General features: G+C 41.7%; 1 protein-coding gene across 8 annotated transcripts in view; it reads left to right on the forward strand.

Annotated features, from left to right (window-relative positions):
• Window positions 1-19,686: 19,686 nt before the first annotated feature.
• The window catches only part of CALD1 (caldesmon 1), a 202,748-nt gene continuing 200,341 nt past the window's right edge, over window positions 19,687-22,093 (forward strand). For 5 of the 8 annotated variants that reach the window (XM_055807422.1, XM_027782807.2, XM_055807426.1 and 2 more), the window contains exon 1: window positions 19,689-19,928. The gene's annotated coding sequence lies outside the window, so the exon portion shown is untranslated. Of the gene's footprint in view, window positions 19,929-22,093 lie in introns of all 8 variants that reach the window. The other 3 variants (XM_027782801.2, XM_027782805.2, XR_008747697.1) reach the window with 2 other exon arrangements.

The following is a 22,093-nucleotide window of genomic DNA, read 5'->3' on the forward strand; positions in this document are numbered from 1 at the left end:
TGACAAACTCATAATTTAAGATTTCTGATTAACTGTCCAAGAAATAAAGTTTGTGTCTTTTTTCCTTCCTGTTCTGTTCCATGCTGCTTAATTTTCATTTGGAGCAGACCTCTTTCTCCTGGGAGAAGAGGGGGGGAAAAAAACAATCTCTGGAAGAGTGGTGGTTGCTAAACTTGTATAGTAGGTCATGGATAGGGGCTGACGCTGCAAGACTCCAGTGTGGGCAATGTAAATGCCTTCAGGAAGCCAGCAGGCAAGTGTTGGGCTGTGCTGCTGCTGAGAGCAGCCTGTGGTAGGAGAGCAGGAAGGGACAGAAGTGAGAAAGTGACAGCTTCAACACTTTTAATGAATTGCATCTTCAGAGATTTCAAAGATATCAAACAAAAAAAACCTTTTGATTTATCAGCCTGAGGAGGTGGACCTTGAGGACAAGTATCATGGTAGAAAATATTACTGCTAACCATAGCTTAAGCATATCAGTTTCGAAGCAGTAGGCTTTCTGAGACTGATTTATGAGTCACCATTCCTTTGCTTTTTTTGTGCTTGTTGAAGCTCAGGCCAGGTTGTCAGAGGCTTCCCTGTGTGCTTAGTAAAAGTGGTCACAAATGGTTTCTTTCTCTCATTCCTTTTGTAGAGACAGTTGGAAGGAACTACTTTGTTTAGTCAGATTCTTGTTAGCACCGTGCTCTCATAGTCAACCTCTCACTTTTGCAAGACTAAGTGAATTAAATTGGGGTGATTTCCCATGTGGATGAGAAAAGCCCTTATGTGGAGTCTCTCCCATCAAATATGAAACTTCTGCTCTGAAGCCCGGAGCTTTTCTGTAAAAATGCCATAAGAACATTTTTCATGTGTCCAAACATTTTCCTCTAAGTTTTGGAAGCCAAACAATTTTTTTTCTTTTTTTAAATGAAAAAACCCCCACCCAAACCAAAACCCAACCCATCCAACAACAACAACAAAAAAACCCAAAAAAACAAACTCCCCCAAAACATCATCAGGTAGCATGACAAAAACACATAGGATGGAAACTTCTACTCAAACAGTTAATATGGAGGAAAGTTATAAGCTACTGTAAAGGGGGTGTCCTGTAATGGAAAATGTTATGCAGGATGAGCTAGATGTGAAGCTGCCTCTGTATGTAGAACTGTAAAGCCATGGGTGACTTGTTTTTCCTCTGCCTTTGCATCTAAGTTGTACAGGCAGCATTTGCCACCAAGGTTATATTTCAATGAAATGTCAAACTAAAAGTAGAATTTACAAGCTAGTTTTTGGTTGGGTTTTTTGTTGTTTTTTAAAACTATAAATATACATACTTTCAAGTAGGACCTTCCAAATTTAATGCCAGGGAAAATAATTCATGCTCAGGTTCTGCAAAAGGTTGGTTGTATTCCCCCCCACCCCCACCCCCCCCGAATTCTGATTCCCTGATTTTGCTCTATCACTGGACTTACTCTCAAGGGATGGTGTCATTCTTTTTACCTCCAGGAAGACGCGAGAGAGACTGATTTTACATGGCCTATTTTTCTGGGATAGAAGTCTGCAGTTTCAACCTCTTTAACTCTTGCCTGTGAATCCTGAGCGAACAGTCCAGGGCTTAGGGACCTCTTGACCCTTTCTGCCTTCCCCTCTGCAGCTCCCCACACCACCAGACAATATATCTAGGGAGATGGTGGCAGCAGAGCAGCCATTAGAGAGGGAAAAGAGGTCCTGGGGTAGAGCAGAAGGGCTGGGTATTTTATTTACAGGGAATCCAAACAGGGTCCCAGCTGCCCTGTTTCTCCACTCTTCTTTCTTTCCCCTCTCGGCCACAGAAGATGACATAATTTCTCTACAAATGCCACAGTGGCTGGCCATTTCTCCAGTATGGTTCCTTCTGGGAATTTTTAGACCTTGTCTGAAGACTCATAAAGGTTCAATTACTCTTCTAATTAGGAAATAAAGAAGGCTTGTTATTTTGTAAGGGGCATAGCATTTAAACCTTTTAAGCAATTATTTCCATGGTGCAATATTACCCTTAATTGTGAAATGAAAATTGAAACCAAAGAGATTAAGAACCCAACAATTGGTTTAATGTGAAAAAGGAGGAAAGAGTCCACAAGAGTTATGATTGTCCCTTTTGTAGTAGTCCTTCCTCCCAGAATGCAAAAACTCCCAGACATCTGGAAGAATTAGGTTAGCAAAAGTGAATGAAAAAATTTAGACACACATGAAGGGTTACAACAACAAGCAGCAGATTATTCATAGAAACTGAATGTGCCAAATCCCCTGCGCGTATGAACTGGGAAGGAGAGGAGTAAGAAAACAATGACCCAGTTTTGCCAAAATCTTCAAATTATAGGAGTGAGGAATACAGATATTGCTTAATATCAGAGCTTTCCTAGTTTATTTCTACCACTGTGCTAGGTAAGCCTGGCTTTCTGCTGCTGTTTTTTCTGAGCATAATGAATTACTTGCACAGGAATGAAGTGGCTCTTCCTTATTTTAAGGGCACAGGAGAATGCAGAAAGGGGTAAAAATCTGTAGGATGTCTTCAAGCCTAGATGAAAGCTTGCTTCTGAATTTTTATTTATTTATTTATTTATTTTTAGAACTTCCAGTTGCAAAAGGAGCTGATTTGAAATTGGTCATAATAAATTGTTATATAGTTGACAGACTGATTCAGGAAACAGCCTTCCCAATTTACTATGTAATAAGAGTTTGGTAGTGAAAAAGGCCTTTCTGTCCAGCCACTTCACAGTGCAAGCAGCACAGCAAAAACTGTGCATCCACTTAAGAGAACATGGTGTAGCTGTGCAAAAACTGCTGCCTACTAAAATCTGTAGCTCTTTAATCATGAAAGGACTTGAACTTGACTCTCTTGGGTTCAGCTCATCCCCTGAGCTCAGCAGAGCTCAAAATCCCTGTGAGGGTTTGACATCCGTATTAGTACGCCTCTTACCTCTTAGATGGCTATACTTCTCAGCACTATATGTTCACAATAGTGAAATAAGTTGGTCCAGTAGTTGATTCACTGATGCAGTGGACAGGTGTGAAAGAGCTAACAATGTCGTTGGCATTGAGTGGAAATAATATACGATTTTATTAACAGGATATGTTTTTTGAATAATTAGAGGAGTTGGTCCAGGCTCTGCAAACTCAGATGGAAGCTGTGTTTGGTTTATCTTTTCTTTTCAATCTCAAAGTATAGATGCTTTTTTTTTTTTTTTTTTTCCTCCTTGTTTAAAGAGAGACTTGCTGGGTCTCAAGGCTCTCTGTAGGGCTTGAGTGACGCCCTGGAGAAATCTGAATTCATGGTGAAGTCCTAACTCTGATGTGTAATTCCAGTCCCCTCCATGCACTGTGGGGACTCCTGTTGGGCCTTGCACTGAATGTAAACAGCTCTGGGTGTGATGGAGGACAAGCAAGTGAAAAAAAAGGTGGATGGGATGCAAGAAAATGGTAGGTGTTTAGAGAGCTGATCATTGCCCTGGTAGGATGCACATTTCCTGAAAGTCAGATTGAGGTTTCAGTGTGGCAAATGTCTGGATGCGGAATCACCTGAAAAGTCCTGTAAATCAAGAGACTCATCAAGGTGAATTTCAAAATAAATCAGCTTAAAAAAATCTGCATTTGCTGTTGATATAACAGGAGGAGGAAGATAGTGTATGCAGAAAATTAGCGTCTGTTCTCAGCAGTTGTCACGTTTGTGTGCATGTTCTATAAAGAAGGAGTTAAAGCTGAAAATCTGAGGAGACTCCATGCACAGTGGATAGGGGAAGACAAAAATCCAGCTTTCTATTTTCTTAGGAATATCCTGTGCCTTCAGAAAAGGGAATAGAAATATCTTAAAACAACAGGGAAAGAGTTCATTCAGTTCCTCAGAGTTATAAAATCCTTCATCACTCACTACTGTCCCACTTGATTTACACTGGTCCCAAAGGTGGGCCAGCCACACTTGAGTGCTGCGATAGCCAAATACATAACAATAAAAAGCTAAAAAAGTCATAAAAGTTTTACACAGAGGATGTGACCAGCATAAACAGCTCACAACATGTGTCTAACTTGCAGAATAGGTGTCTGGGGCTGAGCAATCAAGAGTCTGTAGAGCAAGAAAATAGCCATCGTTTTAAAAAAATAAAGCATAAGCTACACTACACAATCTAAATGCATAATAGTTCTGACCCAGGTGCCCCCCTCTGGTTATGTGCTAGGCTCTAGCAGCACAAAACAATTTTGCACCAAAATTTTGGAGTGTTTCCATTTTGGCAAAAAGTGCTGTTTGGAGGAGACAAACTGGGTTGCTAAGGTACTGGGATGAGGGAGAGACTGGTTCAAGTCTCTGCTCCCCTCCTTCAGGTCCCAGTTTTCCTTCCCACATTTCTTCCAACTAATTAGGGCAGGGACTGGATTAGACTCGCCTACACTGCAGGTCAGGTTTTAGAGGTTTACTTCTGCTGTAGCACAGAGGAAACCCAACGTTAAATGGAAATAAAAATCTAAGCTTCGCTGAGTGAAGTGATAATTCACGTGAGAGTTGCCCTTTTGTGCACATTCCCACTGAAATATATTATACTATACAAACCTTCACTCCTTCCCTTGAACACCCTGTGTCGTAGATGAACTTTTGGTATTTTTGGGTAGCACAAAAGCCTTTATGGGGAAATTAACCCCTTTCTCCAATGTTATAGGTTTCCTTGACTGTGCGGAGCCTGCTGGCTGTAGGATCTGCTGCTGTTCTCTAGGCAGAAAATATTTACTGTGCAGACTTGGCTTATGAGCAAGTGGGCTTTGGCTAGGTGTGAGGTCTGAAGAACTTGACACCTCGTTAAGGGCTGCCGTGATCTGAGCACAGTGCATTCTATGTGTCTTTATTTACAGTGCTGTATATGGAGTATCTTTAGTCTGGTTTGGGCTGCAAAGATCACTCAGGCGTTTGTCGTGTCCAGAGGAAGCCTGCAACACAGAAGGAGCAGAACTGTGCACTTTTAAAGGGTTTAGGTGAAGGCTTTGCACCTCTGTAGAAAGAGAAGGAGGTATGGTGGCTTAGTAGCGATGACAGAACAAATGAAATACTGCATTTTTATGTATTTTAACAGGTAGAGTTTGACTGTATCACAAAGGAATGGGTTTGGAAATTGCTTGACTTGATTGATTTACCCCTGTTGTATATAAGGTCTAAGGCTTGCTTGTACCCACTGGAGACACTGTACACTGCTACACTGTATAGGTAGTTCTCAGTAACTGACCTACTCTAGCTGTTATATTGAGCTTCAGCAGCCCATTTAAACTTGCTCATCCTGGGTAACGTTCAGATTTGTTGGGTTGTATGTGTACATGTAGCCTCTCAGCAAGTTTCTGGGGTTTGGGATCTGTCTCTTGTCCCCTTCCGGGGAGCTATGGCTCTGACGTGTAGTTTCCTCCAATTTTGTACAAATTCATCTCTCTTCTTTATGCCATCTCCCTATCTCTACTCTTGTTCTTTTTAGTCCTGTGGAGCCTTCATGATGAATGGTGAAAGCAAGAAACACGGGTATTTTGCAAAGGCACTTTCAAACCACGTGTGCGCTGTACTCATGGGCACAGTTCATGGTAGGTGCACAACTACAGAAAAAAAGAAAATACTGCTTTGCAAACCTACATACAATTTCCTCATGCCACTTGACAGGCCCCTCCAGGGAGGGTGTCCACCTCCTTTCTCTTCCTTCTCTATCCTGATTTCTGTTAGTTTCTGGTAGTGGTTTCTCCTTTTAACAGTTCGTCTCCCCTGGGGATTGATCATGGTAGCCTGCTCCAGCCTGCAACTCTTCCTTGGAGCTTTGTCATTATTAAGTCAAGGGCTGTAGGCCAGCAGATTCTTTGGGGCTAAGACATAGGGACAACAGCTCTTAACAACAGCTGTTGCTCTCTGAAAACTTAATGACTGGGCCATCTGCACCTGTCATCTACTTTTCCACAAATCCCAGGACCCAGATTAACTCCTGTGCCCATGCTGCACACATCATGACAGTAATATAAAGGGCGGGACATAGTTTAATTTCAAAATAGTCTAGATGTTTTCCATAGCTTTAGTGGTGCTAAGGTTTTGTAAAAGTCTTTTTCCATCCATGCACCCCTGGTCATATTACATGTAAACTTCATATTCCTGATTGCTGTACAAACTAAACAAAGATTAGGAGTGATTTATGTTGGTGGGAACCCTGATGATTCTATCTCCATAGAGAGTGGTTGTTTAGGAATATTAACAAGCTATTAAGCCAGGAAAGGTAACAAAGAAAGAGGAATGAAAAGTCAGGTTAGAGAGCGTATCTGTGGACACGTGGATGGATACAGTTTGGGCAATTTTTTTTCCAGGAAAAAATAGGAAACATCAGTAATGATGTTTGGAAAGCACCATTGTGCGTAAATTGCCAGTACTGTTTAGAAATAATCAGGAATGGGTAAAATCTGTGCTTCGGAACAGATAGCTATGGGTAAGGCATTGCTTTTGGCATGTGGTCATTTACCAAAGTTGTTACTCTGAGTCAAAATGCCATCTCCTTTTGAGGCCGTGTTCCAGGCCTTCCAGCTTTGTGTATACATAAGGGCTGCCCAGAGTCTGGATCTGAGCCTGTAGCAGTGTGGCAGAAAAAGATGCTTGTAAAGGTACATGACTTCAAACAGGGAGGATGCACTGAAGCTGAGTGGAAGCCAAGGAAGCAAACTGGCATTGAAAGTCAGAACAGTTATTACCAGGGAATATTGTGGAAAATAGTGGACTCTTCTTTTCAGTACTTTTCTGGATGCTCATCTCATAGTTTTTCTTTATGAATTAATTAGAGGGAATAAAATATAGCTAAAATGCGCAGCCCTATAATAAGAGAAAAATCAATATAACAAGACAGGAAAACCAGGAAATTGAGAGATGGGTTGATGACTGAACTATCCAAATACTTGGATTAGCACAACAAATTATGTACTTGCAGCATTTATGCATTCCTGCATCTAATATTGGAGAAAAACAAGAAAAAGAGGCTGGAGAGAGATCTTGTGTGGTTTGGATTGTTTGGATTTTTTCTTTAAGATTTTTCTGTTGGATTTACATAAATTTGCCTAAGGAAAACCTGAGGAAAACATGATTTTTGGTCAAACTAGAATCAACGCAAAGACTTTTTGGAAAGGTAGATATTTGAAAAATATCTGACCTTTTTAAAATTAAAATGCTTCTATGTGAGTAAAGATCTCTCTGATGGCATTGCCTTGTAGCTGAGGGAAGCACAGCCATCTGGGTTGTTTTTGTTTTGTTTGTCTGTCAAACCAGTCTCTCATGTGATATATTATGAAAGCTGCCAAATCCTCTCAAATCTTGGGTGGCCTGGGCCTGAAACAATAAGCGGTCCAATTTCCCATACTGTTGCAGTATGTAGCCACCAATATATTTTTTTTCCTGATTGAATTTGTACAGAGAGGTTATAAAAAAATTACTCTCTTGGAGAAAATGAATCAAAATGTCTTTTGTTAATCCTTCTGAGTGTATGAAGTCCATGTTCGTAAGCCAGAACTTGTACTGTATGACTTTTATAATCAATCACAACTAATCTGGAAGATAAGTTGAAAAAGCAATGGGGAAATTGGTTGCTGTACTAAAAGGCTTAAGCTAAACACTCTTCTAGATATTTCTCTGTGCTTCTTCACATATCCTTGGTGACTTCCAAAAGAGACCATGATAATAAACATTGAATAAATAATATTATTGCAGGATCTAAATTTTTTTTAATTAGAGTCTCTTTTTACAGATCTTCTGAATTTCACTGGAATGTATTTCACAGGAGTTGATTTTTGTCTCTTTTTGATTAAACATTACTGAAGAAATTTTGAGAGCAGTTGAAGCATGTTGTTCTGGCGTTTACCTCTTTCTGATCTTTTAAGATAAAGCTCAGTGGGGAATTAGAAAGGACATCCTTGACGTTGTCAAGAAAAGTTACACCTGAAATTTCATTTACTTGGAGAATTTTTTTCTTCCTTCCAATTAAATAATGAACTCAAGGATAGTCCTGAAATGTTTGAATTTCCCATGAAGCAGACATTTTGGACTTTGACCACCCCAGAGAAGTGTTTGAATAGAATTTTGCTCTATTGTAGCATTGTGCAAATAGTATTTAACGCTCCACAGTATTTAACATGCCTCTGGCATGGGTAGGGGATGAAACGGTTCACATCTGCTGTGAGGTAGAGTATGGCTTTGCATTACTTATATTTCATGGCTCCAGGCAGGTACTGAGCACAGCGAATGCCAGTGGGATTCTGCAGTGGAGCACAGTGCAAACTGGGGAGTAAGTCCTGCTTATGTGGGCTGAGGAGAATGAGCAAATCCTTTCACTGATTTTATGAGTTCCTGACATCACTGGAGGCACAGCGACAATACTTTGAAACACAAAGCTATACATTCTGGTATGTATAGCTATCCTACTGGCTAGTTATGCAGTCAGCAGCTTAATTGTTTTATAGTCTGGTTCAGGGTCTGTCAGATAGATCTGGTATCTCATTGAAGACTGGTGAATTTATCCATGATCTGATCAGAAATGGGAAGTGTCACCAATCAGGCTGGACTTGGGCAAGCTGTTTCTTTGATGTTTGCATTGCAAGCATCTGTGTAAGGAAACCCCTTGTGATTTTGAAGAAGCATTCAAATGTATATAACTGCTCAGAAGCCAAGTTAAATAAGCCAAGTGTCAGTTTTTTCAATCAAATATGGAACATTTCAGACTTGCTTTGGATGCCAGAAGATGGCAACCAAATGCAGGAATGTGTTTCTGACCCATGATGAATTTAAAGTCTCTTTAAAAAGGCCACTTCTTAGAAAACCTATCAACTATGATTTTACTTTTTTTTTTTTTTCTTTTTGCTTGTGGTGTTATAGTGTGCTAAGTTCTGGAAAAAGTAAAAATTGTGATATTTCTTCTAATGAATCCAAACACTAGCTATTAGTTAGGAATTCACGCATGCATTCTGATGCTCAGAAGCAGCTCTGACTCGAGGTGTATGGATGTTTATTTTGATGGCTGTAATATATGTGGTAGATGCTGTCAAGGACATCCCTTTCCTTTACCCAAAAACATTTAACAGTGATGCAAAGACTTTTGTAAAGACAGGCATAATTCTTTCCATATTTGTGCTTAGAAGAAGTTAATTGATTAGTTTTTGTTTATGGAAGTTGTCTTTGTGGCTGAAAATAATAAAGATATTAACCATAAGCCACTGGTGACTGGTTTACATCATTGGTATCTAAACTTGCAGCTCTGGGAATTGCTCTTAACTGCTTGTGAGACTGAGTATTAGAAATGAGAAGAATGTGGTAATGGTTCAGCCTTAATAATGGGTAGCATATGATAACGTGGAGAGTTTCATGGAGCAATAAGTTATTTCCTTTATAGGAAAATGCAATGAATAATAAATAAAATGCTAAATATCCTTAAAGATATGTCTTTTCAATCTCTAATATGAAAAGTGCAACCTTTCAAAGACTGGTTTTTTTTTGGGGGGGGGTGTATTCTGAGAACCTTATTCCTTATTTTATCCAGACAGCTGCAAGATCTGCTTTGAGAGGGGGTACTCTGAATGTGTATCGCATGGACATCCTCATGCCAATTTTTTGTGGTAAAACATAAACCAGCAAAATAGTGCTACCCAGCATGTATGATGGCAAAGAACATGCTTTATACCAACAGTCCACTGTTACCACTGCAAAAAACCACAGGAGCGTTGGAGTCTTCCCTGACATTGTATGGCTTATCTGGGGAAGTATCTGAGGAGATACCATGATTTACAAAAGAATTCCAGAAACCCAGTAGGAGCATTAGTATCGTATTTCCATTCCTCCTGAAACGGAACTGGAGGGAAGATCATTACAAGCATTTAAAAAAGGACTTTAAATATAAATTCAAGGGACTGAATGGGAAAAAGATTAAATTATTCCCCCAGTATCACATATTTCTAATTGATAACAAGTGTGCTTCATACAGTTGGCACTTGGTGCTCAGTTGATGTGAATTGTTCTTGAAGGAACAAAAGAAAATTTGAATTTTTTTGTGATTTTCATCTGTCTCAAACAATAGGAAGAAAGATAGGGTATTTGCACTGACTGCGCAAATATCAATGTGCTGGAGGTTACACTAAATTTCAGGAGTTCAGAGCTTGCCACAGAAGGTGAACATGGGTCATTCTGGAAAGGCACAAAGAGAAACTGGAGCCACTCAGGAGATCAGACATTTTAATGAGTATATGATGAACACTGATCATGGGAGAGCCAGAAGGTCACAAAGTAATTTTTTTCAGGTAAGCGTGACCACTGCCTAGAGAATTAAACCTAGCACTTTCAATTTCACCTTCTGACCAAAGGGCAGGTCAAAGTAGACTGCTATAATGTGCTCAAAGCAGAAAGCTACACTCTACATCATCCTTGATTTTGCCATAAACTGTGGCTACACCACTTACATAGCAAAGCACAGGGATCTCTTGGAATCAAAGCCATTTTGAAGTGCAAAGGAACTGGAGACTGGAACTGTGAGAAACATATGAGCTGTTACTCCTCTTTTCTGTATACTTCTGTAGTTACCTCATCATGTGTTATGCCAGTGATATGGCTTACATAGACTAATAGCATAGCTGTCTGCAGTTCAAAACTCCAGCTGCCCCCTGATAGTGTCCCCTTGAGAAATTCTGTCATGCTACTTTGTCAATACAAATAATTGAGACATACTGGGAATACTGGAGGGTAGGAAATGTAGAATGATAAGTAATTTCAAAATACGTAGCATGGAGGCTTCCGTACTGCTCCCATTTTTTAAATTCATATTTGATTTCTTTTATTTAAATGAAGCTGCTGCAGGAAATTGCCTGTCAGAAGACATTACCCAGAGCACTCAAGAGGAAGCTGGGTGTGTCTAGATTTGGAGAGAAGCAAATGTCATGCCTGAATAGTTAGCAAAAAAGCTACTATCCTTCTCTTTCCATATGAGAGGGGGCATTGACAGATGTTCTGCTATGTCCACTATTTCGCTAAATGCTGCATCCTTCAGAGAAACTCCTGCTCAGGTTCATACTTTCCTAGGATTGCTGGCATGGAGTCCCGCCTGTGCACAAATGATTTGGTACCTGGAGATCCCACCAGCCCCAGTGCCTCCTGCAAGCTGCTGCTGTGGTGTAAGCAGAGAGACCACCTCCTGGGAACTTGAATCCTGACTGAGATTGTTAGGCGATGTTGCAATAGGGAATAGTCATCATTTCAGTGACACCTCTCAGCTTTGGGACAAGATGGCTTGGCAGTATGTGCTGCTAGATGAATGTTAGGGACTTGGTGCACTCTTATATCCAAGTTAACAAACTTGGTCCATGGTATTACATAAGCTGCATTACTAACGTTTTGTCATTTGCTTCCTCTCCTGCTTCTAATTCTTTCTTTTGTTCTGAGGCAGATATTGCAGTTCCCCTTCCCTCCACTGGATAAACCCAAGGGCAGGTAGAGGTTTTGGCTTAGCAAAATGCCTGGGGCTACTGTGGAGGCTCTGTCCGCTATGCCTACTCCTCTTCCTTATAGATCCCTTGTCAGTGGTGGTGGCAGAAGTTTTCCAAGGAAGTGGCAAAAGCTTGTTCTGTCCAGAGTGACTGCATGGCTGGAAGATTGAGGGAGGGATGTACTTTGGCTCACATGTAGCTCCTTTCACAGAACCGTCGTGTTACTTTGGCACAGCCACAGTCTGCTCTAGTTGGCTCCTGGCTGTGGCTCTGCCATTGCATCACATAAGCTGACAGCATATGGTGCAGGGCACTAAAGATCTCATTTTAAACAACTCTGTTCACTAGTGCTAGTAGCACTACTTGCACAGTCTGTGCTTGCTCAGATTGTGGCACAAACTGCAGCTGGTTGATTTGTTCTGAGCTGGGACAGTGCAGCTCTGCCCTCTGCATGTAATAGCAATAGGACTGTGAAAGTAGGGGCTGGGTGCTCTTGTCTCTCCCATTTTTCGCCATGTCGTTCCTCTTAGTGCTGCGTCTGCTGCTGTATCTAACAAGTCTTGTCCTCCAGACTTTTTCTGTGTCCCCTGCTGCCTGTTTTCTCTATGTCCCCTATAATGTCATAGCTTGTTCCTGCCTAACACAGTCCTTCCTTGCCCGCCTTCCGCTCTCCAACTTGCCCCGCTGTCTTGCTGTGAGTGAAGCTGGTCTTTCAGTGGGAGGTTTCCTCTCTTGATAGGGGTTGCACTGAGATGGAGAACTGGGTTCCTTTCTTGGGTCTGCCAGACACTGCCTGCATGATGTCATGCAAGTCGCTGACAGCCAGGTCTACATTGGACTGAAGTCTTAAATGATGGGTGGCTTATTAACCGCGTAAATATCAGCTGAATGTCTGTGTGGCTTTAAGCTGGATCTATGTGGATCTCTTCGGTACCTTGTTTTCCATCTCTAAAAGTAGAGCAATACTCCTTGCTTTCTATCATTCTGGTTTTTACCTGTTCAGAACTGAAGTCCATTACCATACAGAAAGCAAATTTGGGTCCTCTCTATAGACATGCAGTGTGGCCTGTTAGAGCTTCTTGGGTCTAAAGGGAGATATAGGGTATATATGACAATAAGATATAGCATAAACAGGATGGAACGTGGTGACTGCATTCAAGCTCTTCCCCTTATGCATGTGTTGCATGGATAAAATGGGGACAGTAACAAATTCACTGTTTGGAACAAATACCAGTGGAACTGGGTATCCTTGCCAGCAGCCTACCAACGATCTCTACTTGATTTTGTTGAGTAAGGGCAGCCTTCAGTTGCCTGAGGTGCCTTTCACCATGGCTTGCCATCCCTAGGGATGTGGCCCTAGAGAAGCAGCTGCAAGTGTTCAATTCTGTTACAGCAGCCAGAGCTGCACAGGAGACCTAAGCAAAGATCAAAGTATTGTTTGCAAACATGGGCATGTGCAGGACTTAAATGGATTTTACCCAGTAAAGTTGTGTTTTTCGTTTGAATTCAAGTTAATGACTGAGACCTAACCTTTGCTCATTGCCTGAGCCAAACTGCTGAAGCTGAATAGTTTATTAGCATCAGAGCACAAAGGGGCCTGGTTCTCACATTGCTGTAACAATAGGATATGTCAGAGAATATTGATTTGATTAGGCTGACACTTGGTTTACCCTTGTCTAAGTGAGAGGAGAATCAAGGCCAGGAAATATGCTTCACCCTCAAAATACCCATACCAGCAGCTATGAAATTTGTAACCCAGTTGCAAGAGTAGATGATGGAACCATCTTTTCTGCCTGGAAAACAATACTGAAAATAAAGCCAAATTTACAAAGAAGGAGCATGTACAGTGCAATTTTTTTGAGCAAATGCACTGATTTTTCTCAAACCAAGCCAAACTGAGAATGTGTGCAAATTTTCTGAGCACTGCTAATTTCATTGCATGTAATTTTTCATGGCTGGCGATGGAAAACATGGGTGTTTGGAAAAAAATACACACCTGCTGTCCATAGTTTGTGCGAGAGAAGAGGACATGCCCTTCAGGAAAAGGGGTACCCCTAAGGGCAGAGTTCCCTTAACGTATGTTAGCCTGCAGAAAAAGTGTATAAAAGCCCTGCTTTCAAAAGCAATCCAGAAGAGTCGTGGGTTGGTGGTTTTTTTCCCCTGCTAATGCGTAAAGGTGCTGTGAAGTTTCTGTTCTTTGGGGGGCACTGTGTACTTGTAGCTAGGCTTAGTTTTGTAGTGGAAAAGTGCAGGTATTCTGTTTTCTTTGGAATATGGGCCACTATGTTGTTTGTTTTACTTTTAGTAAGGTAAAGTCACTTTGTCCATGATTAATTCTTTCTTACTGTGGGTAAAATGTCTCTTTCCAGCAGGTTATGGGATTCCTTTTCTTTGTTTTGATTATTCTTTTTAGTATATGAATGTGCTTTTCATACATGTAGTTGGCTAAATCAAGAGAAATAAAATACTGCACCTAGCAGAAATGAGCAGATATGCCATACCAAAACGAATGGAAATGATACATAATTACACACCTACTTCTTCATTTCTTTCATTCAAGATGAGGGAGTGCTGCTCTTGGAAACATTGAACCAGTTCTTACTCTGAGGATGCTAAGTAAGTCTTTCTTCCCCATACCAGGGGGTCACTTCTTTCCCAATACCTCCATGCAAGCTGAAACTGGTACCATCTTCTGCCCTACATTCCTTGCTTGGTTATCATGGCATGGACTGATGCATGGCATGCTTCTGGTTCCTGCTTCTGGTTCCTTTAAACAGGATCCATTGGTTTTTTTCATTTATTGCTTTTGTTACCACCCAGAAGACTCATAATGCCTTTCAGGAAGGAAAGAGAACACAGTCCTTGCCACTCATGGGGGACTTGGGTCACTAAGTGGGAGACTGGGTGCCTTGGTTCCCATTTGTAAGTGCTGAACATCCATAATGTGAATAACCCATCAGAGGGCTCTGTCTCTTCCACCGGATATATGCAAGTCCCAGGGAGACTGAGGCCAGCATCTGTGTTAAGAAAGATGAACATCCCTCTGTGTTAAGACAGATGCACATCCTGCTTAGTATCTACATTCTAGTCCTTGTCACTGTGTCTAAGCAGCGCTAACTTTTTTATTTCCGGTTGACTGACATTGTACGGCATGCAGCCCTGTGTTTGAAGAAATGCTTGTATTCCTCTGCTCTCTTTTGTAGTAGCTTTTACACCCTTCTTGAGTGCACTGGTGGCTTTGAAGTCCTATGGATTGTGCTATTCCGGGCCAAAAGATATTGCCTGAAGCAGCATGTGTAAAATTTTCCTAAAAAGTTCCCTCTGCCTCTCTAACATAGAAGAAGCTTGTCTGTGCCCAGGAGGTAATCGTAAGGATGATCAAATCTGCTCATGGTGTGTGGGCTTCTCCCTCACGCCCTTCGAAGCAATCCCCCAGACAGACCTGCCACCTGGGTGGCTTGCTCACAAATCTAAGATTACTCACCTTCATGTCAGACGTGCACAGCTGTGAGCACCACCATCTGGGCTGTATCCTCTGTATATAAGAGTAGGCTGATTTCAGATGAGCTGTGGAAACAGCATAGCCATAGCATCATTTAGAAATCATCTGCTGGGGGGGGGGAAACCCACACTGTGCTCTCTTTATGTTATGAAGGAGTATGAGAAATGTGCAGAGCCAAACCATGCTTTCCACTCTGGCCTGGAGCAAGAGAGGAGGGGTGAGCTAGCCCAGGGTGCATGGCACGTTTCCTGCCTGCTGCTCTATTGTACCAAGGAAGGAAAAAAGCAAAGTCTGCTGGAGAGGGTGCCCGTACCTATCACCCTGTGTCTGACCAGGGTACAGAGGGCAGAGAGCATAAATGTAAGTTGGTGTCCCATCTCCTCAGCTTCCCCCTGTGCTGACTTTTCATGGGGTATGCTTCTCATTCAACCCAGTTCCAAGGGCAGTTGTGTCCTTTGGGGGCAAAAGAAAGTTTAGTCCTCCTTCCTGTCCATGGAAGCGTAGGTCTCACCTACCCTGGCATATGCCACAGAACTTCCTGCAAGATCGTGTTAGCCTGGACATCTTGTGTAACTTCACAACAGTTTTCCTTATCTTTGATCATGACGTTGCACTTAAAAAGCAACAATATTCTGGGCAGGCTGAAAGTGATGAATGATGAAGTTGTGCCTAGTATTTCAGGGGACCTTGGAGATATTCAACACTGTTGAATGCTCCAGTATACAGTGAGGAGCAGGACAGGCTTGTTTTATGTTGCCAGGGAAGGGAATCCTATCTCTTTTCTCAAGATGTAGTCTTTTGATACCTCCTTTAGCTCCCTAGAGGGTTTACAGGGTAGGACCAAGGTTCTGCCCTTGCCATATACAGCCAGGTGATCCTCCAGGGACATATTTTGCCATTGGAAGTGTTAAAACTCCCTTCCTTCCCTGTCCTGCTCAGAGGTAAAGAACAGCAGACTTTTATTTACAATAAACAATTGCACTGCATAGCTGCAAAAGGTGCTGTGAAGGGAACCCAGACGAGACAGATAAAAGTGCTGCTTGTCGGGTCTGAACGCGTTTGCTAAAGTAAGAGCAGCGTTCAGCTGTAGCCGTGGTTGCCAGACTCCATGGATGACCCTTGCTGCTGGTGGGGATTATAACCTTTTGTATCTGTGACCCATGCCAGCACTCCAGTATGTCACACCTTTGTTACTGCTACCAGCGTTGGAAGTAAACACTGCTTTTGTGTCAGCAGGGATGAGTGACATGTTTTCGTTACCCTGGTGCAGGAGGAAGCCTGTCTCTTTATGTCTGTCTTTGCTCTGGGGAATAGGAGCAGTTACTCCCAGCACAGACCTGTGACTCTCTTAGCAGAGCTTTTGGTCTCCCAACATAAACATGGAGCACCTGTGCTATCTGCAGGACAGAAGCTCCTTTCTGAAGATTTCTATTTTTATGCCATTAACACTAGACAGTTTGACCCACTGTTAGCTGTGGAGACAACCAAAAAATTAGATTTTGGGTGTGTGAGGCAAGAGCCAAATTGGCCAGATGCAGGTGGTAAGAATGGCCTTCCCCATGGTGTATTTTATGCTCTATATGCATCTTGCTGTATTGTGGGAATGTGCAGGGGTGGGGAACGTATTTCCTCCTTGTTTCTGAAGTGGCAGCTGAAGACATTGAAATGACAGTGATGGGAGACTCCATACTACTCAGTAATGGCAATGTGCACTATGTCAAATAGAGAAGAAAAATAATTTTGGGAAGCTCAATAATAAAAAGCAACTTCATTTGGAAAAGCAAAAGTTTATCCCTCCCCAAATACCCCAAAGACTTTTTTCCAGGCAGGGAGCACAGGTCTGCCATTGCAGCTGCTTTGGAAAGAAAGCACTAGAAGGACTGGAACAGCAATAAGCCAAGCGGCCCTTTGGCTACTGCTGCCTGCTGAGTCTTGAGGGCTCCATGGTGCCAGAATGCAAGTTCTTCAGAGTGGCTGTACGCAGCAACAGACCTGCCTCCCAGGGGATGATTTATAGTGTACTTTCTAGACCACAGACTTACCTCCGCTTTAGATTGTAAATTTTGTAGGAAAAATTGATAAATCTGCAAGAGCCACAGTCTCGACAGAGATTTCCAGGTACCTCTGACATGATTCTTCTGAGGCAGTGACTGCAGGCTTAGGTCTCCAAGAACGCAGTAACAGCCCAGCACACACAAGCACTTTGGCTCTCATCACAAGCAGTCCCACCCTCGTCCCGAGTTATCAAGCTCAGGAGCTTAGCAATGAGCACTTGCAGGGCCCTTACTTACAATGATAAGATATCAATATTAAAATTGTGCTTGGTTTGGGGGTTGTATTTCTGTATATGTTGTTTTTTCTATGTCCTGTATGTGCGATCATAAACCAGGAGTTGGGTTATTCAGCTCCCCAAAAGGTTTTTAGCTCTGTGGTATGACACAAAGCCTCTCTGATCGTTAAAGCAAAGGGGGTAGGAAGGCATGGCTGAAGTGATGGCCCTGGTGGTGAGGGCCAGGGCTACCGTGATAGTTCCCTAAATTCCTACAATCGTGGATTTAGACATATTATAATCATTTATTCACAGCAGGCATTTACAGGTGGCTCCTAGTCATAGGACGAAAAAGGCCCCCCGCTAGAATTCAACTCTGCGTTCTTCATAGCTCAGATTTCCAGTAGTATCTCCAGGAAAACTATGGTATTTGTGCCAGTTTGTTGGCTTCAAAGTTTCAAGTCATGGAATTCAAAAGTTTCTCTTAAGTGAAATTCAGCAAGAAGGAAGCAAACTTTACTTTTCATGATGTCATTTCCCCAAAGCAAAATCAGTCTTTTTGAAGAATTTAAATGGAAAAATGACTTGGAACACTGAGTCTGGGATGCTTTGACGAGGGCGCATCAAATTTATGGTAAGTCTCTCTAAAAAAAATATTTGCTTTCAGCTTTAGGTAGTGTATACCTGCTAGCTCCCTGTTGCACTGGGATTGCAGGGGCTGGTGGCTACGCTGGAACGAGAACCTTCTAACATTCAGTTTTCTGTTCTGACCATCAGCATTCCTTAATCCTGTTTACTTCTCCGCCTGGATTCTTCAGTGCTTTATGTTCTGAAAATCTAGGGGATGGTAAGATCCAGTAGAGATTTGTCGTTTCTTCCTAAAAAGTGTCACTGCCTCTTTTTATTTAGTAATTGATATATAGGCTAATAAATTCTACAGTTAATGGAATGACCAAACAAGGATCTTGTTCTCCTTTGCTTAGTAAATCCTGCAAAACAAAGTTACATACATGTTGTATGTATTACTTTTAATATTTAAAACCATCACAGCCATACCATGGAAGATATCTGGCATTAGAAGTTTTTGAAGGGTTGCTACAACAAAGAAAAAAGGTGCCTTCCAAAAACAAAGGCCACTTTTTACTTCATCACATAAAGCTATGAAATTTATAACGGCACTAAAATAATTATGATTGCTTGCTGTAAACCTGCATAGATTTGGTGCTCTTTTTTTCCACCCCTCTCATGCTATAAAGATTAGTTTACTGTCTGTGGACTGAATCCTTCTTGCATTACACATGTGACTAAATCTGTGGGGCCCAGTGGCCAGAAAAAAAGACCCAGAAAGGCATTAAAATAGTTCAGCCCATTCAGAGGCAAAGTCATCTTACACATATTTTCCCCCTAACTGGTTTTGTTTATATTATTGTCAAATATGAATCTGCAGAATATCTCTGGATCTGGAATCCTGTCCCCTTAGAGGAAGTCAGCAGTCCTCCTGAAGCCTTGCTTAGTGGCTCGTACATGCACATGTGCTCCTAGGCAATAATTTTCGTGTTTATTTTCACACTTTCTTAATTAGTTTATGTAGCTCATTTGTTTTCAGCCTCAGTCTGCATCTGTTCTTTCATTTTTTAAGCTGTCTGCATAATTGGGGAAGTTATCAATAGTGTGCAATCACTAAAGCAAAAAAGAGATTAAGCTTAGATTAATTTTTATCATGGTATTCAAAGACAGTGAAAAGTATTGGTCATAATATGTAGACGTAGATGCTTTTCATAGTAAATGAAACAGTTTTAATGTCTAGATAATTAGCTGTATACCTATAAACTAAACCTGTGTATGCAACTAGTCCAACTTGCTAAGGATCATCATCAAAGTTCTGAATGCCTTTAGAAGTTATTTTTCAGAACATGGATATTCTATATGTAACTCCTGTTGTGCTATTTGAAATGGAAATGGGCTGTGAAGCCTGCCAACTCATCTTTCATGTGCCTTTCCTACTGGTGTCTCTGCAGAATCAAGCTTGCACAGCAGAGTGTTTCTGTTCCCTTTTACATGTGGTCCTCGTTAAAAAAAATACAATGATGTTTAGCTGTGGTGAAATTATTTATTTGATTTTTTTTTTTAACTGGTGCAAAAAGTAAATATGTTTACTGTGTCCCTTTCCATTCAGTGTATTTCCTTTTTTAAGCTTCATTTGTGTTCAACAAGACAGCCTCTTTCTCCAAGATTAACATTTCTTATGATTGTTCCTGACAGAGGATTTACTTTCAGAGGCCCTGCTAAGGATAACCAAAAAAGGGCATGTAGCAAGACAGTTTTGGCAGCTTGCACGAATTTTCGGAGCTTTTTAGGTCTTGGTTTTCTGATGAGTGGCTTCCTGAGCATGCCTAGGGAATGACAGGCATCTCTGCAGGCAGGCTGAACCCACCTTGGCTTATGCGTAGCCATTGGCTGCCTATTAGAATAAATTGAGGACAATGCATACCGCTGCCTGCCAATTGTAAACATAAGGGATATGTATTCACTTAGCATTGACTTTTGGGAGGGGCCAAGGAAAAGCTGTAGTTTTATTGAATAGGGCTGTGTGTGAGGCTGCTGGTGTGCCTTTCTTGCTGTGCTCCTGCCCAGGCAGCTAGTTATTCATTTCCTTCCTACTAGTTGAAAACTTTTCAGCCAGAGGTAAGGACTTAAGATACATATTTGTTTGGGAGTAAGCTGGTCTGACTGCATTCGCGTTATGACTAGAGATTAAGTAGCATGCAAAATCTAACGAGCTGTGGAAATAGTGCGAAAGTGTCGGATGCTATTTTTATTCCCCTCCTCTCTCTGTGCCCCCCCTCCTTTCCAGATGTTTGTGGTGAACTAAGGGAAATATCTGTGCTGGGCGGGTGGAGGGGGTGCATGCTTGCCCACCCCAGTGGACCCTAATGAGGAGATGCGGCAGAAGGCTTTGGGTGCAGAGCAGGATCTGTGCTGGTCCCACTCCATTTGAGATCCTGTAGCAGGCTTGTTAGTGGAGCAATCTAGCTGTCCTTTTCTTTTTTCTCCTTTTTTTTTTTTTTTTTTTTTTTAAAGGAGTTGCAGTGAAAAAGTTTTTAGTATGGTAATGGCTGGTGAATTGCTTTTAGTTTTGCAACTTAATACCTGGCTTTCAGGGCAGCCTGACTATAAAGGCAGTCTCCCTGCGTAATTGATACAGATACAGTAAAGCTCTGGTTAATGTAACTGATCTGATACTTGCTGAAGCAGATGTCCGTCATGGCAGCCTTTCACAGAAGTATTGTTGACAATAGATGGCATCCGTTTTTGTCTTCAGCCTTCAACTTGCACAGCAGCATATTACCAGAATGTTTCTTGTGAAGTTGTCTTTCCTGTTAAAACGGGGAGGAAAAAAAAAAAAAAAAAGAAAAATGCACTTGGGTGGGACCGGAGCTGTTAAAAGTCTGGGTCTGTGTTTGTGTCATTCAGAGGGCTGCTGGGGAGAGCCAGCAAGCAGGCTCTGCTTCCCGGCTCCTTTGACATGCTCGGGCAGTTTGGAAGCATTGTGCAAGGCTGGCTGCTGATAGCATGATATTCTGCATAGCAGGGAATTTCTCAGAGAAGGAGCCGGGAAAATGAAGGGAGGGATCAAGTTAGCTGCAGATGGGTACTTGGGAGCCTCAGACACTGACCAAACTGCTAACCTCTGGCCAGACCTGCTGCAGCAGAACTGATTTTTCTCATATATCATGTATTGTTTGGAAGAGTGGGCAAGATAACTGTTTTAAAACGACTTTTTGTGGGGTGTTTGTTTTCAGAGGAGTATTTGTTTTCAGAGTATGCAGTTTTTATGAGATTTTGCCTAGCTGAAAAGGCTTCTCTTGCTAAAAGGCGTACAGGAGAATAATTTGTGAAAATAACACATTCTGTCCTTGGCAGCAGCTCAAAGAAAATAAGGAGGCGGAGTGTTTCTTTTGTGAGAACTGTGTATTTATTACAATTTGTCTATTTTAGATACCATACTGTGAATGATTGTGCTTGTATGGTTTGCCATCAAAGCACCCTGGGACCCTGCCTCCATTCTTTCTTTCTGTCGTTAAATGTAGCCGTAGGTTCTCTGTGAGCACGTGCATCTGCAGACGAGTTTCATACCTTTTTTCCCTGCCATTGAGAGAGAATGGGATCCTAAAACTACATGCACCAAAACCTATGAAATGGACTGTTTCAACATAAATTATGAATGAAGTGATGCTTCAAGGAAGTAAGCAGTCCACTTGTTTAATTAAATTGCTTTAAAGTGGGGCTGAACTTTTCTCAATATATTTGAAGAAGTATAGGTCTGCCTTTCTTTGGGAGGCTTTTTTAATAGGTAAGTATCTTCGTCAATAAACCCTACACACATCAGTGTAATATGTAAATTGTGATGGCAGGGGAGAAACATTAGATAAGATGCCTGTGAACAAGAGACTAAATTGAAATAATTTGTATTTCCTGAAAACTCCTCTTTGTTGCAGCACGCAATGACAAGAGGATCAATTCCACAGCCTTCATTCACAGGATTAGTCTTGGTGAAATCAATACCATCATTAATGGATGCAGGATCTGATGCAAGGGGAGTCCTGTGTACTCTGAATACGCTTTGACAGTGAGTGATGTAAGCATGTATTAGGAGAATAAGGGATTTTCCACAATTGCTACTTCATATGCTCACAGCATTATTCTGACATGCAGCAGCCTGAGAAAGGGGTAACTTCCCTTGTGCTTTTATTTCTTGTCCAGCACTGATACGCAATGCAATAGTGGCACTGGAGGCTAGGTGATTTGAAAGGAAAGGGTGGCTGGAAGTTCCTCTGGCTGGCATTAGA

The sequence above is a fragment of the Falco peregrinus genome, chromosome 6 (genome assembly GCF_023634155.1).
Source record: "Falco peregrinus isolate bFalPer1 chromosome 6, bFalPer1.pri, whole genome shotgun sequence".
Taxonomy (NCBI): domain Eukaryota; kingdom Metazoa; phylum Chordata; class Aves; order Falconiformes; family Falconidae; genus Falco; species Falco peregrinus.